General features: G+C 36.6%; 1 long non-coding RNA gene across 1 annotated transcript; it reads right to left on the bottom strand.

Annotated features, from left to right (window-relative positions):
- Positions 1–18: 18 nt before the first annotated feature.
- On the bottom strand, positions 19–15,360 carry LOC121419831. Its single transcript, XR_005970633.1, has 4 exons — positions 15,026–15,360; positions 5,694–5,806; positions 635–720; positions 19–127 (listed from the first exon to the last, which is right to left on the bottom strand). It is a non-coding gene; the product is annotated as an uncharacterized LOC121419831 (long non-coding RNA).
- Positions 15,361–20,746: the final 5,386 nt, after the last annotated feature.

Raw genomic sequence — 20,746 nt, 5'->3', positions numbered from 1 at the left:
AAAGTGACCAGGATCCTCCTCTGACGAGGTGCTTTGATGTACCATTCCTTGAAGATATTATTTTGGTATTGGGAAGGATATCCGGGAGATGTAATCGAGATTCTATTTGTGCAATTCAATGTAAGATCTGTGTACAGAAATTGAAATAAACATTTAAGTTACACCGAGCGACAAAGTTTTCATAATGACACAGGAAATCATAACAGATAAAATAAGTTATGTTTATATATTTTTTAACTTTACAAGCTCTATAACAGTTGATATGAGAGATTAACTTTCCCTTTAATCAGGGGTTCGTTTAGCATATATTTATCTCGAACAAAATAGGTAAATGGAAGTCCCCAAAGGCGAATGAAGGCCGTTCAAAATAAACCTATAAAAGTATAAAACTAACGGAAAAAAGCTATTCACTGGAAATGTGAATCTTTATGAGTGTAAATAAATCATCCGAAAATAAATTTCATGAATTTTGCCCCCGAGTCCACATACAACATCGTCCCTAGAAAATCACGGAATTGCTATAATCTTTGAGATAGATGTACAGTATATGCCCTAGTACTTTCGGAAGGTTATAGTTTGATGTATTTTGATAGCATCATGTCAAAACTATTCTAACAAGATACATAAAACTTACTAGTGACCGTTTCCATGGTCGCAGTAGTCGACGTCACAATATAAGTGATCCAGGTGTAAAATAGATACAGGAAATATGATTTCAACCTTGGTATGAGAGATAGAGGATACGAGAGAGAGAGTATCATTATACTCATCACTTCATAATTATAGACACATCAAGTGAAATGTATTTTCGTTAATATATATACACAACGAAAAAAGTAAGTCCCCCCTTAAACAAACATCAATAATTTCCAAACAAATGCGAGTTTTTAATATATTTTTACATGAGCCTGTAGGTAATTTTATAAGCTACCCTATGAGTAAATGTTATGGAAGTATTTTATGTCATGCTTCAGTGAGCACCATCGGAAGGCAAAAATGTCACTTTTCAAAAGTCACAAGCTAAATATCATGACTTTGATTCCATTTTATTGGAACTTATTGCACATTCTCATCATGAAAAATAGTCAGAAGGCTTATAAAAGGTACTTTCTAAAGGACGACGCAATTTTTTTTGGCTAAATTTCACGGTTGAATAAACACAAGTCAAAATTCGCTATAATTGGATATTTTACACGTTTCTATCAATAAAAATGATAGAATATGATGAAAGTTATTTTTGGAAAGAGTTTCTTCAACAGTATTCATCGTTTCACGGTTCAATGAACATTTATTGAAAACAAAAAATACGATTTTCAAATATCATAGGCAAGTATTGCTTCATTTTGGTAACTGAAAATGATCTTTTCTCAATTTTTTTAATTGTGTTTATGACCAATTTACATGCTTCAATGATTCAAAGGCGTTTAATTATACATTCACGCTTGAATGAACTTGTGGAATGTGATTAGATCTTTTTTACGTTATTGGAAAAAATAAATGCCATTTGTAACTATGGATATTTGTCACAAACCTCCTTGCATAGTTCATTTGATTTTAATTTTGTGAAAATCCCGATATTTAATGCATCAGTGAACACACAATACTCGAAAATTATGCAAACGAGAAGAAAGTTCAAGGCATTGGCCCCACTCTGTGTCGTATCGAATTGTTATTTTGGTGTGCGCACCTTTCGGATAGTGTTACTCTGAAGCCATGTGCCAAGTTTCATGAAATAACTGTTGGCAGAAGCAACAAAAACCGTCCATGAAATAAACCCTCATTTCAAAATTTTGACTTCTTCTCTCATAGACTTGTGTACATTATGGGTGCATATGTTTATGAATAAGTAACCCCTTATTCAATATGGTGAAACTTTTTCTCAAGGCTGGCTTTAGCAATGTCGTTTGGCAGAAATGTTTATCAACCTATGGGCAAAATTCTGTGCAAAAAAATGAAATCGATTTGTTTATTTATGGATGAGTGAGCACGCATCAAAGTGTGAAAATTGGTATTTTCAATGTCACAGACACATTTTAAAAGATAATAAAGTGATTATTGGGGGCAAATTCGGTTTCAAATGTGACATTAATTGCTGTTGTTTTTATCATCCATCATTTCTATTACCTCACACTTTCCGAATTTTAAACATATTCATGGTTGAGCGAGCACAATCGAAAACTTAGGAATGAATACTCTTTATACTGCATAAATGTATTCTTTTCCTAACAATTTCTTTGGATCAGTTTAATGTATGGACAAATCAGTGGTGGATCCAGAATTTTAAAATGGGGGAGGGGCCTATAATCGGTGGAGCCACTAACATTTTCAAATTTTAACATGATCTAATAAGTTGTAGAAGATACTACCATAAACCCCTATGATGATACGTCACAATTCAGGGGCCGCGGAACGGTTTTCATAGTGGGGGGGGGGGGGGGCTGATCATGCAAAAATCAAAACCGTATGGTCATTTTTTACATTTTTATACATGCTTTTGGAAAAAAAGTTGGGGCTGAAGCCCACCCCCCCGCTTCCGCAGCCCCTGCAATACATTGTGCTCATTCAACCATGAACATACGATATCAAAATCTGGTCTGAAGTGGTTGAATGATGGACAGTAAAACAGCATAACACCAAAAAATTTCACCTGAAAACAACTTTTTCCCAGCTTTGTATTTGAACAAACTGAAAAACGACTCTCGTGACTTTTAAAAATGGTCATTTTTTTATTCAATCTTTAATCACTCATGCATGACTTTACCGATTGATCTCATTTTTCCCCAGGAGTTGCTTAATGAGTGCAGAAAACCACCTATGAAATATCATATCTTAAACAAATTCGGTTCAAATGTTACAGCAATTTGATTTAGGGGGGAATTACTTTTTTTGTTTTGTATATATAAGAAAATTGTGTGAAACGTCTTTTTAGAACATTGTTATTTACCATGGCTAAAACACTATTTTTGTCAATTTTCACTATGATTACGAAACTACATGGAGGGTTTTAGGTTATATTTCACAAGTTATTTTCCCCCTTGAATGTTCAGAATATAAACCTGAGAGCCTTATTTTTTTAAATAGTTTTTAATACACTCTACTGACTCTAGTCAATGTCAATTACATGTCGACGATATTTTCTGTTTGTCAGTGTACATTGAATATCCATAAATAGCGAGCAAATAATCTGATATTCAAATCACGGGATGTATTGTTTAACACCGTTTTCAAACGTGTTTACATGAATTTCCATAAATGCAGAAGCGGGGTGGGGGGGGGGGGGCTGGGGCCCCCACTTTGTTGACCATACGATTGTGTGTTTTGCATGGTCAGCCTCCCTCCCACTTTTGGCTCAGCCACTCCCCCACGCTTTGAAAACCGTTCCGCGGCCCCTGTATTGTGACGTATCATCATAAGGGTTTTTGGTATCCTCCACAACTTGTTAAGCCCCTTTTACACCTTCACGGAAGCAACACGGATCATCCCGGATTGTCAATCCGGGGTCATCCGTGTACAGTCCGGGACTACCGTGTACACTCCGGTTACTCATCCGGCGCCATCCTTGATATAACGGCATGTCCGGGAGAAAAAATTGAACATGTTCAATTTTTCATCCCGGAGTACAAGGACTTATAATCATCCGTGTTCATCCCTGTTGCCTCCTTGTACATCCGTGTAGCTACCGAATGCATCCGGGAGGCTCCTTGTAAGAACCGGGTGATCCTTGTTGATACCGGCATTATCCGGGGTCAAATGTTTGTATTGTTTGCGTACATGAACAATAGTCCGTATTCATAACCAAGCACGAGCATGCTCCAGATGCTGCAAAAAGGGACGAAACTTCATTCTAGCAAGATGCCGGCGACAAGAAGTGGTAAGGTCCGTGTAAAGACCCAGTAACATCCGTGATCATCCGGGTATTCCGTGTTGGCTCCGGGAGCATATCAAACAGGATCCCTATTGCTACCTTGCCTATCCTTGTAGACTCCGTACTTTTCCGTACATATCCGTGTTAATAACCAGTTAACTCCGTACTCACTCCGGGAATGCTAGGAAAATACAAATTTGGCACCCCGGATCATCACGGACTGAGATCCGTGTTGCATCCGTGAAGGTGTAAAAGGGGCTTAAGGTCTTATTAAAATTGAAAAGGTTGGTGGCTACCCCGATTATAGGCCCCTCCCCCGTGTTTTAAATTCTGGATCCGCCCCTGATTTGTCCATAAATTAAACTGATCATGAGAAATTGTTAGGAAAGGAATAAATTTATGCAGTATAAAGAGTATTCATTCTTAAGTTTTCGAATGTGCTCGCTCAACCATGAAAATGTTAAAAGTTCGGAAAGTGTGTAGTGATAGAAATGATGGATGATAAAAACAACAGCAATTAAAGTCACATTTGAAACCGAATTTGCCCCCAATATGCAACTTATTACACGTTAAAATGAGTCTGTGACATTGAAAATACAAATTTTACCACTTTGATGCTCACTCATCCATCAATAAACAAATCGATTTCATGTTTGCACAGAATTCTGTCCATAGGTTGATAAACATTACTGCCAAATGACATTGCTAAAGACAGCCTTGAAAAAAAGTTCCACCATATTTAATAAGGGGTTACTTATTCTTAAACATATGCACTCATAATGTACACAAGTCTATGAGAGAGAAAGTCAAAATTTTAACAAATATGAAATAAGGGTTTGTTTCATAGACGGTTTTTGTTACTTCTGCCAACAGTTATTTCATGAAACTTCGCACATGGCTTCAGAGTAACACTATCCAAAAGGCGCGCACACCAGAATAACAATTCGATACGGCACAGAGTGGGGCCAAGGCCTTGAACTTTCTTCCCATTTGCATAATTTTCGAATATTGTGTGCTCACTAATGCATTAAACATCGGGATTTTCATAAAAATCAAATCAAATGAACCATGCAAGGAGGTTTGTGACAGATATCCATAGTTACAAATGGCATTTTTTCCAATAACGTAAAAAAGAGCTAATCACATTCCACATGTTCATTCAAGCGTGAATGTTTAATTAAACGCCTTTGAATCATTGAAGCATGTTAATTGCTCATGAACATAACGAAAAAAATGATAAAAGATCAGTTTCAGTTACCAAAATGACACAATACTTGCCTATGATATTTGAAAATCGTATTTTTTGTTTTCAATAAATGTTCATTGAACCGTGAAACGATGAATATTGTTGAAGATACTCTTCCAAAAATAATTGTCATCATATTCAATAATTTTTATTGATAAAAATGTGAAAAAATCCAATTATAGCAAATTTGGACTTGTGTTTATTCAACCGTGAAATTTAGCCAAAAAAAGTTGTATCGTCTTTTAGAATGTACCTTTTACAACCCTTCTGACTATTTTTCATGATGAGAATGTGGAATCAGTTCCTATGAAATGGAATCAAAGTCATGATATTTGGCTTGTGACTTATGAAAAGTGACATTTTTGCCTTCCGACGGTGCTCACTGAAACATGACGAAAAATACGTCCATAAAATTTACTCAGAGGGTAGCTTATAAAATTACCTCCACGCTCATGTAAAAATATTTCAAACTCGCATTGGTTCGGAAATTATTGTTGTTTATTCAAGGGGGGATTTACTTTTTTGTTGTGTATGTATTATCAACACCAACAGCAATTGCCGTTGTACAGATATGTATTTTACCTGACCCTTCGCACTCGGTTAATCATTGTGAGAAGATCGTTTGTAGAAGGCTGCTCCCAGATTATTAATCATTTCAGTTCCTCTGCCATATCAAAACAATGTCGCATTAGTTTCTAGATACAGAAAAGAGAGGAAATACAGTCAATTATGATACTAACTAGATCAAAAAAGTGTACTTCCTTCTTTGTCTCCCTCTCTTTCCCCCCTTCCTTCTTTTCCTTCCTTTTCTTTTCCCTCTCCCTTTCATTCCCCTTTTCTCTCCCCTTTCCCTTTTCTCTTCCCTTTATCCCTTCTGTTTCTTTTTTTTCCTTCCCCTTCTTCCTCTCTTATTATTGCATTGACGCCCAAAGGCGACAATGCATTGTTCTTGTTCCATATTCCTATTCCGCAATCTTCTTCGTCTTCTGCCAAAAACCCCATTCACTTAACACATAGAGTTTGTTAACTCTGCCCAGGCCACGTCCCTCATCCAAATTCATCCAAATTTGGCAGGCATTGTCTCCAACAACCCTAGTTATGCACCTTCTATTTCATTTTCCAAAATCACTCATGCATGACCGTGCAGGCGCCATTTTGTAAATTTCAAGTCCATTTGCATACCATTCCTAATCCCGTCCAAACTCCCGTATCCTGCATGCTACAGACTTCTAACAAATTTCAATAGATAGTCAAAGAGTTGCTCCATCATCTGCAACGCATAACCTGACCTTCAAAATGCCATCTTCATGCCCTAAATTCAAATCCGAAATAGCCTTTGTTAAAAAACGTCATATTTATTGAAATGTAAAGTCTAAAAATCGTAAAATGGCCATAACTTTCTTGTTTTTTATTCATTTTGAGTTCATATTTTCAGGAATTAATTACAGTACCATATCATACAGTTCCATATCATACGCCTAGCTTAGCCTGGTAATATAGGAGCGCCTTTGACACCTAACAAGGTGGAAATGTGCGCAATATAAATATCCTATATTATTATTATTATACAAACTACCGGTTTTCAAGCATCACTGACCTTCCGTCATTGAAATAGCGCCCTCTAAAGTTTCAAAAACACTGACCTTTGAATGCCCCTCATTGCGTCATGCATGGCCAAACCCGTACCCTTTTTTGAATTTAGGGTTTTCAAGATATGCCCTTTCATGCCATTAAAAAAATATACACCTTACAACCGACGAAACATCTGAAAAATGCTCCTGAAAATCAGCAAAATACTCCAAAATGCACTTTAATGCCAGAACAACTTCAACTTGCTCTTATTTCCTTATTATTGAAGCTTATTCTTTCTAATTTGGCAGATATGAATATTGTTATATACTTCAACCGTTCGTCAACCTTTTGTAACAGAAACTGACAAAAATCAGACGTCAGCTTAAAATTATTGTGCAAAACCTTCATTTATAATGTCTTTCTTTATATGGCATTTACTTCCGGTCTATATCCTGCGCACAAATAAAAGTGGTATCAATTTCACCGCATTGGAATACTCTTTCCAGTGATACCAAATACGACATAGGTTACAACAGAAAATTTAAAGATAAGTCAATCTAAACACATTGTATACTGCTCACAATGCACACATTATCAACAACAGCATTGTACACAGTATCTATTGCATCGGTTTCGCGCAAAAACGGACTTAACGTACTATTATGGCACGCCAGTTGTCCCATAAGGCGATAAACTCAGTTTATGCATGTACATCGTTCTGGTTACGTTAATGAATTGTCAGCGAATTTGTATGCTTATTTCTATCACTTTCTCTGCGTCTTTCTCTCTCTCTCTCTCTTTGTTCAGCGGCCACATGGTCTAAAAATGGACGAAATCTGTTTGACTCGAGAATGTAACTTCCTATGGAAGGCAAAATCTGCCAAAATCCAATTTGATTAACATGTAATTTTTGTTAGTCCTCTCCTGCCTCCGTTTCTCATCCAAATTCATTCTGATTTCACGGTTTCACGGTAGGTATGTTGAAAAGCTCCAGCTGGAACATCACTCAACTTGGAGGAAATAGAGGTCGGCTAGAGAAGACCATCCTAGTCAAGCTGGAGACTTATCAATTTGTTATTAAATGTTTGTGAGCTGGTTATAGAAATTAAGTCATATGGGAGGGTATTCCAATCCCTTGCCGTATTGGGGAAGAAGGATTTCTTATAATAATTAGTTCTTGAGAATGGGATTTCAAGGGTCAAGGGGTTGAAATAATAACAGCGCAATGTACATGCTGCGTTCGGATCCCTTCTGTTGAAGCTCAGGTGCTCTTGAAGCGGTAGGCTGACATTATTATGGATTATCTTATGCATCATGGTCAGTCTGCTCACCTGCCTTCTATGTTGAAGGGTGGGTAATTCCATAGCTTTGAGCATGGCTGTAACAGAACTCTCCTGGCTGTAGTTGTTGGTAACAAATCGTGCAGCACGTCTCTGGACTGCCTCCACCTTGAGAATGTTACTTTTAGTGTGGGGATCCCACACGGAGCTGCAGTACTCAACATGGGGGCGAACGAGGCGTTTGTATGCTTGTAGCTTTACTTTCTGAGAAGCGTTTCCAAGATTACGACGGAGGAAGCCTACCATGCTATTAGCTTTGGAAACTGCTTTATCATTTGGTAGACATATTGCCCATAATTAGTGACCATAACCTTTAGAAATATTGCCCTCTCTTGCAAAGTCTTAAAATAGTTAAAGGGGAATCCAACTCAAATAAAAACTTGTTTTTATAAGGAAAAGAAAAATCAGACAAGTTAATAGGTGAAAGTTTGAACAATATTGGACAAACAAAAAGAAAGATATGAATTTTTGAAAGTTGTAAATATTGGTAATCACTATACCCATGGAGATTTCAAATTGACCGCATATGGGATGTCATAGTGATGTAAGGCAAGGACTACTCTTCCATGTACTCCAATATACAGTGCGTCCCAGAAAAAACGAAACCGAGATTTAGCGATCATTATCATTACTTAATCATAAACAAAATAGACATGACCTACCAATTCAAAGCTTAGAATCTCCTCTTTCATCTGATATCACTTACATTATTTCTCATTCACGCATGAGTGAGCAAATACAATTTGAAGAAAGGATATCAAAAACTCATTTGGCGGGGGTATCTGGGTTTCAAAAAGAAAACCACTTTTTTTAAAAGTTCAATATCTCCTCTTTAATTTGATACCTAAATTACAGAAAATGGTCAAGAAATAACAAAGTTCTGGTCATTTGAAATGAGGCTTGAATTTCAATAATTTCATAAAATGAAGAGGTTCTCCAGGCTGGCTTTCAAACTCACTCATCACTCCGTTTTGTTGACGATCAGCCATGCATTAAATCTTTTGTTCACCATGCGAAAGCTTCTGTGGGAAACCGGTGAAAACACGTTTATCTCATGAAATTATGGAAATACAAGCCTTATTTCAAATGACCAGAACTTTTTTATTTCTTGACCATTTTCTGTAATTTAGGTACCAAATTAAAGAGGAGATATTGAACTTTTAAAAAATGTGGTTTTCTTTTTGAAACCCAGATACCCCCCGCCAAATGAGTTTTTGGTATCCTTTCTTCAAATTGTTTTTGCTCACTCATGCGTGAATAAGAAATAATGTAAGTAATATCAGATGAAAGAGGAGATTCTAAGCTTTAAATTGGTAGGTAATTTGTGTATTTCATTTATGATTAAGTAATGACAAATGATCGCTAAATCTCGGTTTCGTTTATTCTGGGACGCACTGTATATTATGGCTAAAATGTCATTTTTCCCAAAAGTCTTATTTCAAATTATATTTTTCTTTCATGAGGACACAAAACAATATACTACATGGGTTATATTTAGATTACTGCCCCAGGGGAATGGTACTTAGGAGAAAACCACAAATCCCTGATAATAAAGTACATGGCCTATGGGAAAGTTGTCCTTGCCCCTTGTCATAATTTACTTACCCAGTTGCCAATTTGAAATCTACATAGTATTGGTGATCTCAATTTTAAAGCAGCTATAACTTTCTTATTGCTTGTCCAATTTCTTTCAAACTTTCACCATTCTGTTTAATTCATTTTTCTCCTTCCCAACAACATTTTATGGCCAAGTCTGGATTTCCCTTTAAATTGCCATAACTTCCTTGTTTGAATTTATTTTGGTCTCATGTTTTCAGGGTTGGCCAATTGTATCATTTCACAAACTGTGATTTACGGATCAGTGACCATTCCTTTAAGAAAAAGCGCCCTCTAATATTTTGATAATGTATATTATCTAGAGTTTTGTCTGTATCTCCTTCTGTTTCTTGCCCTCTATTAAATCAGAGGCGTCAATGCATGCACATCGTTCTGAAACGATTGCAGTTCTAGTTCGTCTTCTTCATGTTCTTCTGCATGTTCTTCATCAACTTTTTTTAATGTAGGCTTCTTCATTCAATCTTTGTCATTCTCATTTCCTCTTAATTTATTCTTCGCTTTATTCCTTCCCATCCGCTCGCATTTCTCATTTAAATTTAAGAAATAGATATATGGCCTACCCTTCTGAAGATTAGACCAAGTGATATTAGACCAACCGTCAGTAAAATCGAGCCAACGCATCAGTTGAAATGGCGATTCGATACATGACTTCCAAGATATAACCTGATTTTCACATTTGTTTTACATGTACAGTAGTGAACCGTAAGTTACTTTTCAATCTGCATGTATGTTTCAACCTGCATGTTTTGCTGCAGTCAGGAGTCACGTGATAAGGTCAAAGTTCATTTTCAGGTCAACGTTAAAGTTTAAATGCAAGACTCTCTTATGAGACCTATATCCGCAACCGTAGAGTCACTTTTCAACCAAATTTGGATGGTAGATGGACTGGGGTGGGATCTGCATCTTCTGCTGCAGTCGGAGGTCATACGGTAAGATCAAAGGTCATTTTCAGGAGGTCAATGTTAAAGTTTACATGCAAGACTCTCTTATGACATCTAACTCCGCAACCATTTCTCACTTTTCACCCAAATTTAGATTGTAGATGTACGTAGGGAACGTGCATGTTATGCTACAGTCGAAGGTCACACAGTAAGGTTAAAGGTCATTTTCAGTTCAACATTAAAGTTTACGTGTAAGACTCTCTTATGACTTCTAACTCCACAACCACAAGTCACTTTTCATCCAAACTTGGATTGTAGATGTAGTTAGGAAACCTGCATGTTATACTGCAGTCAGAGGTAACATGGTAAGGTCAAAGGTCATTTTCAGTCCAACCTTTTAAGTTTACATGCAAAACTCTATTATGACACCTAACTCTGCAACAATAAGTCAATTTTCGACCAAAGTTGGATGATAGATGGGAGGTCACAGGGTAAGGTCAAAGGTCATTTTCAGATTAACGTTATAGTTTACTTGCAAGACTCTCTTATGACACATACCTCTGCAACCATATCTCACTTTTCACCCAAATTTAGATTGTAGATGTACGTAGGGAACGTGCATGTTATGCTACAGTCGAAGGTCACATAATAAGGTCAAAGGTCATTTTCAGTTCAACATTAAAGTTTACGTGTAAGACTTTCTTATGACTTCTAACTCCACAACCACAAGTCACTTTTCATCCAAACTTGGATTGTAGATGTAGTTAGGAAACCTGCATGTTATACTGCAGTCGGAGGTAACATGGTAAGGTCAAAGGTCATTTTCAGTCCAACGTTTTAAGTTTACATGCAAAACTCTATTATGACACCTAACTCTGCAACAATGAGTCACTTTTCGACCAAAGTTGGATGATGGATGTACGAGGGGACCTTCATGTTATGCTGCAATGGGAGGTCACAGGGTAAGGTCAAAGGTGATTTTCAGATCAACGTTATAGTTTACTTGCAAGACTCTTATGACACATACCTCTGCAACCATATCTCACTTTTCACCCAAATTTAGATTGTAGATGTACGTAGGGAACGTGCATGTTATGCTACAGTCGAAGGTCACACAATAAGGTCAAAGGTCATTTTCAGTTCAACATTAAAGTTTACGTGTAAGACTCTCTTATGACTTCTAACTCCACAACCACAAGTCACTTTTCATCCAAACTTGGATTGTAGATGTAGTTAGAAAACCTGCATGTTATACTGCAGTCGGAGGTAACATGGTAAGGTCAAAGGTCATTTTCAGTCCAACGTTTTAAGTTTACATGCAAAACTCTATTATGACACCTAACTCTGCAACAATGAGTCACTTTTCGACCAAAGTTGGATGATAGATGTACGAGGGGACCTTCATGTTATGCTGCAATGGGAGGTCACAGGGTAAGGTCAAAGGTGATTTTCAGATCAACGTTATAGTTTACTTGCAAGACTCTTATGACACATACCTCTGCAACCATATCTCACTTTTCACCCAAATTTAGATTGTAGATGTACGTAGGGAACGTGCATGTTATGCTACAGTCGAAGGTCACACAGTAAGGTCAAAGGTCATTTTCAGTTCAACATTAAAGTTTACGTGCAAGACTCTCTTATGACTTCTAACTCCACAACCACAAGTCACTTTTCATCCAAACTTGGATTGTAGATGTATTTAGGAAACCTGCATGTTATACTGCAGTCGGAGGTAACATGGTAAGGTTAAAGGTCATTTTCAGTTCAACGTTATATTTTACATGCAAAACTCTATTATGACACCTAACTCTGCAACAATAAGTCACTTTTCGACCAAAGTTTAATGGTAGATGTACGAGGGGACCTTCATGTTATGCTGCAGTGGGAGGTCACAGGGTAAAGTCAAAGGTCATTTTCAGATCAACGTTATACTTTACGTGCAAGACTCTTATAACACATACCTCTGCAACCATATCTCACTTTTCACCCAAACTGCATGTTATGCTGCAGTCAAATCGAAACCAAATTAAAGATTAAAACGATATTCTTTCTACGCAAAACACACACATAATAATTTGTATAGGATTCCCGTGTTCAGTGACGTGCTTTTTACCCAAATAAAAAAGTTCTCTAAATACTCCCCTTTTTAACTTACGAGAATCATCCGTGATACGAAGTATCTGATATTTTTGGGGAATTCCAAGTCTATTTTCTTTAATCCCATGATTCATATCTGTATATGAGTGCATCATTAATGCAGGGCCCCGTAACATTGAAGCCATGCAATTAATCGTTTGGCTGATTTCTACCATTGATCGCGTTGGTTATTATATATGATCAGTCGTAAACAACAGTCCCATGATCAATCACTAAGCTATATGTTACATGACTCGTGTGTTTTTCGTTGAGTAAATACATCCAGGTGTTCAGCCATGAACAGTGAACAATACAATATTCATTCAGAAATGATGAATATGAGTATGATAATGGTTTGTACACAGTTATGCACGAGTACTACAGCGATAACACACAACATGCATTCGGGCATGATAATGTAGATGCTGGGTCTTAAAAGCTGGGGTGGGGGTTGTCGGATTTGAGAAGGCAAATGTTACCAATGGTTTCTTTATGGCTCAACCCTCTCAATCTACGTTATTGATTACCATTTTTGAAAATTTCTTCACGTACACAGACAAAAAAATAAACGCTGATGATTTCAACACTATTTATTTTCCAAGTTTATTTTCCAAGCTACATGTATGATTTTCACACGTTAATCATGATGATTACACGTGTACACCAATAAAGATGATTCTTATAAATTCGGAATAGATATGAATTTCCAAACATGACAAACTTTTCGTTTTTAGCTTTTTTTAATAATCAACATACAGTAGGCCGAGGCAAGACCAAATATTTCACACGCAATGTGTGACTTCGTGAATGTAATAGATTTTCGCAGTTATTGATTCTTAAAAATTTATGATACGATTTTACGATTTATTTTATATACATTAACATAAGAATTACCATGGTTCAACTTGCCCCATGTTGGTTTGCTCAACTTACCCCAGTCCTAACTTAATGCGATAATTTCGCATCCACACATTTCTTATGCATCCATCATGTAAACAACTACGACAAGAATGAAGATCCATACTTGGACTTACAATGTTGTTCTTATGTCTTTATTATATTAAAAGACATGTTCCTATAAAAAGCACTCGTCTATTTATTTATTTTATTTATTTATTTATTTATTTCATTTCCAGGCTTCAAGAAAACATGACAGCAATGGAAACATTACAACAGAAATGTAAAATTGAGCACCAGCCAATATATGCCTGGGGATCACCTAAAAGAATTGAAAATTCTGTCGAGAGGTTCTCCACATTGGCTGGTGTCTACATGGAATAACACAAAATAGCAATAAATTCAACATGTAATTACAATACTTCTATATAAATTAACCTTCATTGTAATATGAATGGAAAAAAACAAGGTTATCAAATTAATACTTAAGAAAAAATAGATAAAATGCACTAGGTCAAATCAGAAATTAGTCATTTATCAAATTAGAGACAGAGATGGTAGGTCAATTTATTGAATTTTGAGAGTCTGAAATGAATTGTTGTGTATGACATTTGTCACGGTTATGTGCGGGTTTAACAAAAAAACCCAGCATAGTAAGTATATAACAAATAATGATTAAAAAACAATCAAGATTCATACCGAAAGTATACATGTATATTCAGGGAAACGACTTCTTAGATATCAACTGAATTTAAGCTACCATATAAAGGAAGGTAAATAAATTGATGTGTAACAGAAAAAAATAAACAATATGACGAATGGGAAAGTATGGCAAAGCATTAGAAAATCAAATACTCATAAATTTCACACCCTTTTTTACTTTTTTGGCTGAAATTTTTATTTTTCCCTCTAAAGAAAATACTTTTTGTTTCAAAGATGAAAAATGTGGTGGGGTTACGGCAGTAGCGGACCGTGACCCGGAGGAGACAAAGCATTGGGGGGGGGGCACTGCATTGTCTGTGAACAATGCTGTGCCCCCCAATGCTTTGTCTCCTCCGGGTCACGGTCCGCCACTGGGTTAGGGGTTATGCAATGGGTCATCAATACATGACACCAACACAATGTCTGACTCATTCATTATTGGACTCCCTGAGGGTGGTGGCTCAACTGGCCCCTATGCTCAACTTACCCTGCCTTACACTACAGGTGAAACTCTGTAAACGAAGAAACCAACGAGGCATACGTTTCAAGGTATTGTTCAAAATGGTGTGGCACTGCCTTAACACCGATTGTCGACAACGCAATATATGATTGTTATTATTGTTAGCACAGTTCATTCCTATCCTACTTTCAAACCAGATCAACATGTATTACTGAAGTTTGGCGGTTTGTGTGTTGTATTTCACTATATGTATTTAGATTGAATCTAAAATACTATTAAAATGTATAACCATAGTGTGATACGTACCGATGAGTACTTGTGCTAACCAGTGTACACGAAGGACTTGATCGTCCATATTGACTTGCAGCCTTGATTCAACATGGCGGGGCTTTTACAACTGGAACTATTTCTGTACAAATTTAAGGCTAATAAAAGTGGATTTAATTCCAATTCCTGATTTCTAAATCCAAAAAAGTGGTTAGGTTCATCATTTTTCAACAGCTTATGTAGATTTATTTCATTTCTGTAAATGAGTGTAAGTATGTTTCTACACATTTATTCATGGACGTGAATATTTTAGCAGAAATGAATATATAGTAATTAGCCTGCAATTCATTACTTCTCAGCATCTTTAAACTCAAATGTTTAAGCACTAAGAATAATTACAGGAGGTATGATTGACATTTTTTTAATGCAGCCTTCATGGTAAATTAAAAATAAGACAAATTCAGTATTCAATTCATTTCGGTTTATTATGAGAAGACATTGTAAAACAGTCCGAAGACTGACACATACAAAGTTAACAGAAAAAAGGAAAAATACATTTAATTATTCTTCATGGACATGAATATTTTATCTTACCGAAAATGAATGAATAGTGATTAGCCTGCAATTCTTTACTTCTTAGCATCTTTAAACTCAAATGTTTAGTTACCAAGAATAACTACAGAAGGTAAGATTAACATTTTTGAAATGTGGTCTTCGAGGTAAATTCAAGGTAAGAAAACTTCAATATTAAGGATATTTACATTATCAAGCGTTGAAATAATGGCGAGTTGACATTTTTTATGAGTGGTCACTCGCAGTCCTTTAAATACATGATACATAACCTTGTAGGGTCCATGATACACACTTCGGAGGTGACCCCTTATACAACTCAGCCTATCTTTACAGCTAAGTTCATCTTAGATCTGACCCTTGTATGTTTTTTGTTGTTGATAGAAATAACATCACAGAGTTTATGATCAGGGAAGTGGGAAATAATTTCTCTGCCATGACTATACATGGATCTTAATGTACTGAATGGTTTAGCGACTATAGTGTGGGATATGGCGGCTTCCAATGAACAACGAGATTTAGCACATTTTGTGTTATGCAAAAAAGCCATGTACGTTGTTATGTCATTGCACAACCCCTTTTTGGAGGTGGGAGGAGACCTATTTAAACCCCTACCTTTAAAGTTGAAAATGTTACCATAAATGGTACCCTAATTGGTTTATAGCCTTCCTGTTGTATGAAGATGATAATGATTTTTATCCATCCCCATTCGCGTTTTAGCCTCATCACATGAGTAACCTTCCGCCATGTGAATTAAGGTCCCTTAAAATAATAAGCGAGTTGAAAAGGGTTTCCAATGTTCACGTAATTCAAAATACTAATTTAAATCATACTGAAAACAATATGCTGCTCTAAAAACCAGGACTTTGTCAACATTCAGTATTAAAACAATAAATTGAACATAAGCAACGTACACACTCTCTGTCGGCCTGAGATCACTGCCACTTTGACGTCATTACTCCACCCATCTGGATATTCTCAGGCAATCGCATAGCCAGGGCTTAATATACAGTACGTAGGCTACGTTATTATGTATCTTACTGTTCTCCCCAAATTGAGTGGCAATCTTCCTTTCGCAGAATACTCGATGTTATTTATTTCAATCGGACATTGGCCAAATTATATCATAATTATGATCTATAATGAGGGAGAAATGTTGATGGTGTTGGCATGCCTTTCAGCAGAAAAGTCCGAGCATGCAGACTAGACGGTGACGTCATGATCCACGTACCAGCATCGTTTAGGATTTCAATGGATGGTTTGTGATCACACCACGTACCCTAAGAATGACCTCACTTCAGGTTCATGGCCTACATTGTGAATGCGTTATATCGCCCTTGGTCTTGAAGCTCATGCCACTGGACGGTATCTAATAGAAATGGGAAACAACAAAACGGTTATACCTGGCAAAGTAATGAACTCAGATTTCGTTGTTGATGTTTGGAAGCCAATTCTGTATCCGCAGAGCAAATTTAAAAAATCCAGATGAAGTAATGCATGCCCATGTTCTTTAGTAAAATGTATTTAATCTGTAGTTTGAGGTAAAAAAGGACCAATACCATTCGTTTTTTTATTGAATGTTTGTCTTCAAACAACAATTAGTCGAAATCGACATGAATTGTGTATTGACCAACTGTAATGTCTTGATGAAACACAAATACACACTAATGTCATCTACAAATACTACCTATTTGATTAACTTTTTAGAAATTTTACAGACATCCTTTTCATATAAAAACAAAAATGGCCCTACTGAACCTTTGGGCACTCAGCATCTTACAATGTCCTATTGAAAATGAATTTATCTAATGATACATATTGCTTACGATTATCTTACTGACTTTTGAATTTAATAGTATGCAGCGCTTACGTTTGTATCAAGCGCTATATAAATGTTGCATATTATTATTATCATTATTAAGTCATTCCATTCCAATACTAGTAAATATAGATAAACATTTTCCATTCCAATAAAACTGTATGACGAAGAGAATACACTGCTAAAACTCATTGTTGATTTAACACCAGCCCGGAATCTATATGTTCACACCAGAGAAGTATTGAAACAACACGAATGTGGAATCAAACAGATGTTGTTTTCAAACTAATTGATGTAGTATAAATACTTATCTGGTGTTAGACCAAAACAAAATTATTGTTGTTTAACAACACCAGGGTTTTGCTGTATAAAGCAAAGAATAATCCAATCATTTTTTTAATCTCAGGTATATCATGATTTATGTTTAAATTCAGAAATAACAGAAGATGTGAAGCGTCACGCATCCAAACCAAAAAGTATGGGAGAAACAATATTGCATTTATTCAATAATATATATGCACGCAGATATGATTCCACCCCCCTTAAATATGCCTAGGCTTGAAACGAAGTTTGTTTCATCGGGGTATTTTGAAGGATGGTGTTGGTGTTGAGGTAAAAATAAACTCAGTCACAACACTCAATTTGACGCGAAACCGGTGTTAGCCAAATTATAAAGTTTGCAGCTACCTCAATGGTACATTATGTTCAATGGTCATTTCATTTCTTCTGAGGATAGGCACATAGTTCAGCAGGTCTGGCATAGCAGGATATAGATATTGCATAAACCAGGTTACTAGAATAGCGCATCATATGCGCAGAATGGGACAACGAATCGACCCATTTGGTCAGATGCATAAAAGAAGCAATTGCTTTTGCTTGGCTTTTGCTTGATTCTGTATGTATAAAAATGAGCGAGCAAATGCTTTTGCTCCTAAGTTCAAGTAATCGTCAGTAGAATCCAATTGTCAATGGAAGTTCCCCTCCCCCGGCGGCCCCTTGAGCTCTTGGAGGAACCAAACTGTGGCTCTGGAGTCTCGTCGTAAATAGGATATATCGCTGTATAGTCGACAGACATTTTCTGAACCTAGAAATGTTCTTTCCGATGAAGTTTTTTTTCTTGATCCATGTTTTTATGGGGTCCTAGAACAAATTCAGCTTGGTTGCCCAAACGTCAACTTTGGGCAATTTTGCTAATTTGCATAAATCGAAAATGGCCGCCACATGTTATCTTGAAACTTAAGTTTTGAACCCTTTGCCCCAGAATGATGAGTAATACCTTTGTTTCGGGGTTTTGGGATGTGTAGAATCCATTTCTGCTATTTATTTTGCAATATAATGTTATCTTCAAGTCAAATCCAAGATGGCCTTCATATTGACGCCATCTTGAAATATTAACTTTTGAACCCTTTGCCCCAGAATCATGAACATTAACTCTATTGGTGAGTCATGGGGTATCTTGCTTCAAATTATGTTGTAATTTTGCATAAAGGATAATCTTGAGATCAAATCCAAGATGGCTGCCAAACGCCATCTTGAAAAAAACTACTTTCCGAGAGAGCTCATGTAAAGGGATTTTAGTAAGAATACTCATTTCTTTTATTAATTCTAAAGTTTTAGGTCAAGGTGAAGTCACATCTGAGATATAAGATTTCGACATTAACTGCTCACATTAGAATGAATCCTCTTTAGGTTTTGGCTATGATCCATTTCGTGCATTTTGTATTTGTTTTAATGTCCATCCATACTTTTGTACTGAATAGGCTTTTGGAGTCTTATTTAAATTCAAAGTGTTTTCTCCATATTTTTCCTATATCAATGGTCCAATGATTGGTAGGCATCAGTTCGTTTTAAAAAACCATGGTGTGGCGCTATGTCTTACATTTTCGAGAGTGGCTGTAAAACTCAGCTCTAGAGTGGCAGTCTCTAGAGCAAATTTGTTCTGATGAAGGAGGATGGCGCTGAAACAGGCATAGAAATGCTGCCCTAGCCTTCCTCCTAGGTCTTTGGTCTGCCAATTTACCATTCCGATTATTTTCTGACGTCTTGACCCCTGTACTTATTAGCTCTCCCTAGAATGGCGACTATCATATATTTCTTCATAAGTGTTGGTGTCTATGCCGGCAAGTCTTATGTCACGTTTTCAGGTGTCTTTATAACGAAGGTGTGATCTACAAATGGGGTGAGACCAAGCACACAGCTCGCCTTATCTTGACGAATCCTGCTGACCAAGTCAATGGCTCTTGTCAGGACAAAAGGTCCAATGATAGTTATAAAGGAAGGTACTAACTTAACTAGTTTTCTGTTAAATAGGCCTGCGGAGAATTCTCTTTTTAATTCAATAATAGAAGTCCTTTCAATAAAAAAGTACGGTTGGACATAAACAAGAATTATTTCTCCCGAAATAGATCGTAGCCAAAACCTTGAATGGCTTTATTGTAAAGTGAGTGGTTAATGACGAAATCTATCGACCATCTGACCATCTTAGACATGATTTGACCTCGAACTAAAAATGGAGTGATTAAAAGAAATGAATCATTCTTACTGAAATTCCCTTACATGATCTCCTACACATAATACTAACCTCTTCAGGACAGCGTGTACGCTTTTAGGGAGAGTACTTCTTCAAGGTTCAATAGTCACGGGAAGTAGTTCTTTTTATAATATTGCGTTTAGCGGCCATCTTGGACACGTTAGATTTGTTCTGAAGATGATCCAATATTGTAAAATTATTAACAGAAACTCACGGAAATGGGTATTAATCATGATTCTGGGACAAAGGGTTCAGAAGTTTATTTTTCAAAATGGCCGCATAAGGCATCTTCTTGCGGCCATCTTGGATTTGACCTGAAGATGACATTATATTGCAAAATAGATAGCAGAAAGATATTCTACACACCCCTAAACCCCAAATCAGAGGTACAACTCATTTTTCTGGGGCAAAGGGATCAAGAGTCATTTTTTTCAGAATGGCTTCTGGCGGCCATCTTGGATTTGACCTGAAGATGATCTTATAACACACCCCAAACCCATAAAGAAGGGTCATTACTCATCATTTTGGGTCAAAGGGTTCAAAAGTTAGGTTTTCAAGATGTTATCAGGCGGCCATTTTGGATTTATGCAAATTAGAAAAATTGCCCAAACGGCACCTTTGGGCAACCAAGCTGAATTTGTTCTAGGACCCCATAGGAACACGAATCAAGAAAAAAACTTCATCGGAAAGAACATTTCTAGGTTGGTGTATTGAGCCTATGGAACTGTAAAATCGACTAGTAATACCATAGTTGCAACCAGAATTTTGCACACGAAACACTGATTGAATGTTTCCGTTGCGGATGTCACACAACTTGCCTTGCAGGGCAGTGTTTTGCGAC

Source organism: Lytechinus variegatus, chromosome 1 (assembly GCF_018143015.1).
Source record: "Lytechinus variegatus isolate NC3 chromosome 1, Lvar_3.0, whole genome shotgun sequence".
Taxonomy (NCBI): domain Eukaryota; kingdom Metazoa; phylum Echinodermata; class Echinoidea; order Temnopleuroida; family Toxopneustidae; genus Lytechinus; species Lytechinus variegatus.
The sequence above is the reverse complement of the archived record's forward strand: the minus strand, read 5'-3'. Positions and strand labels throughout refer to the sequence as shown.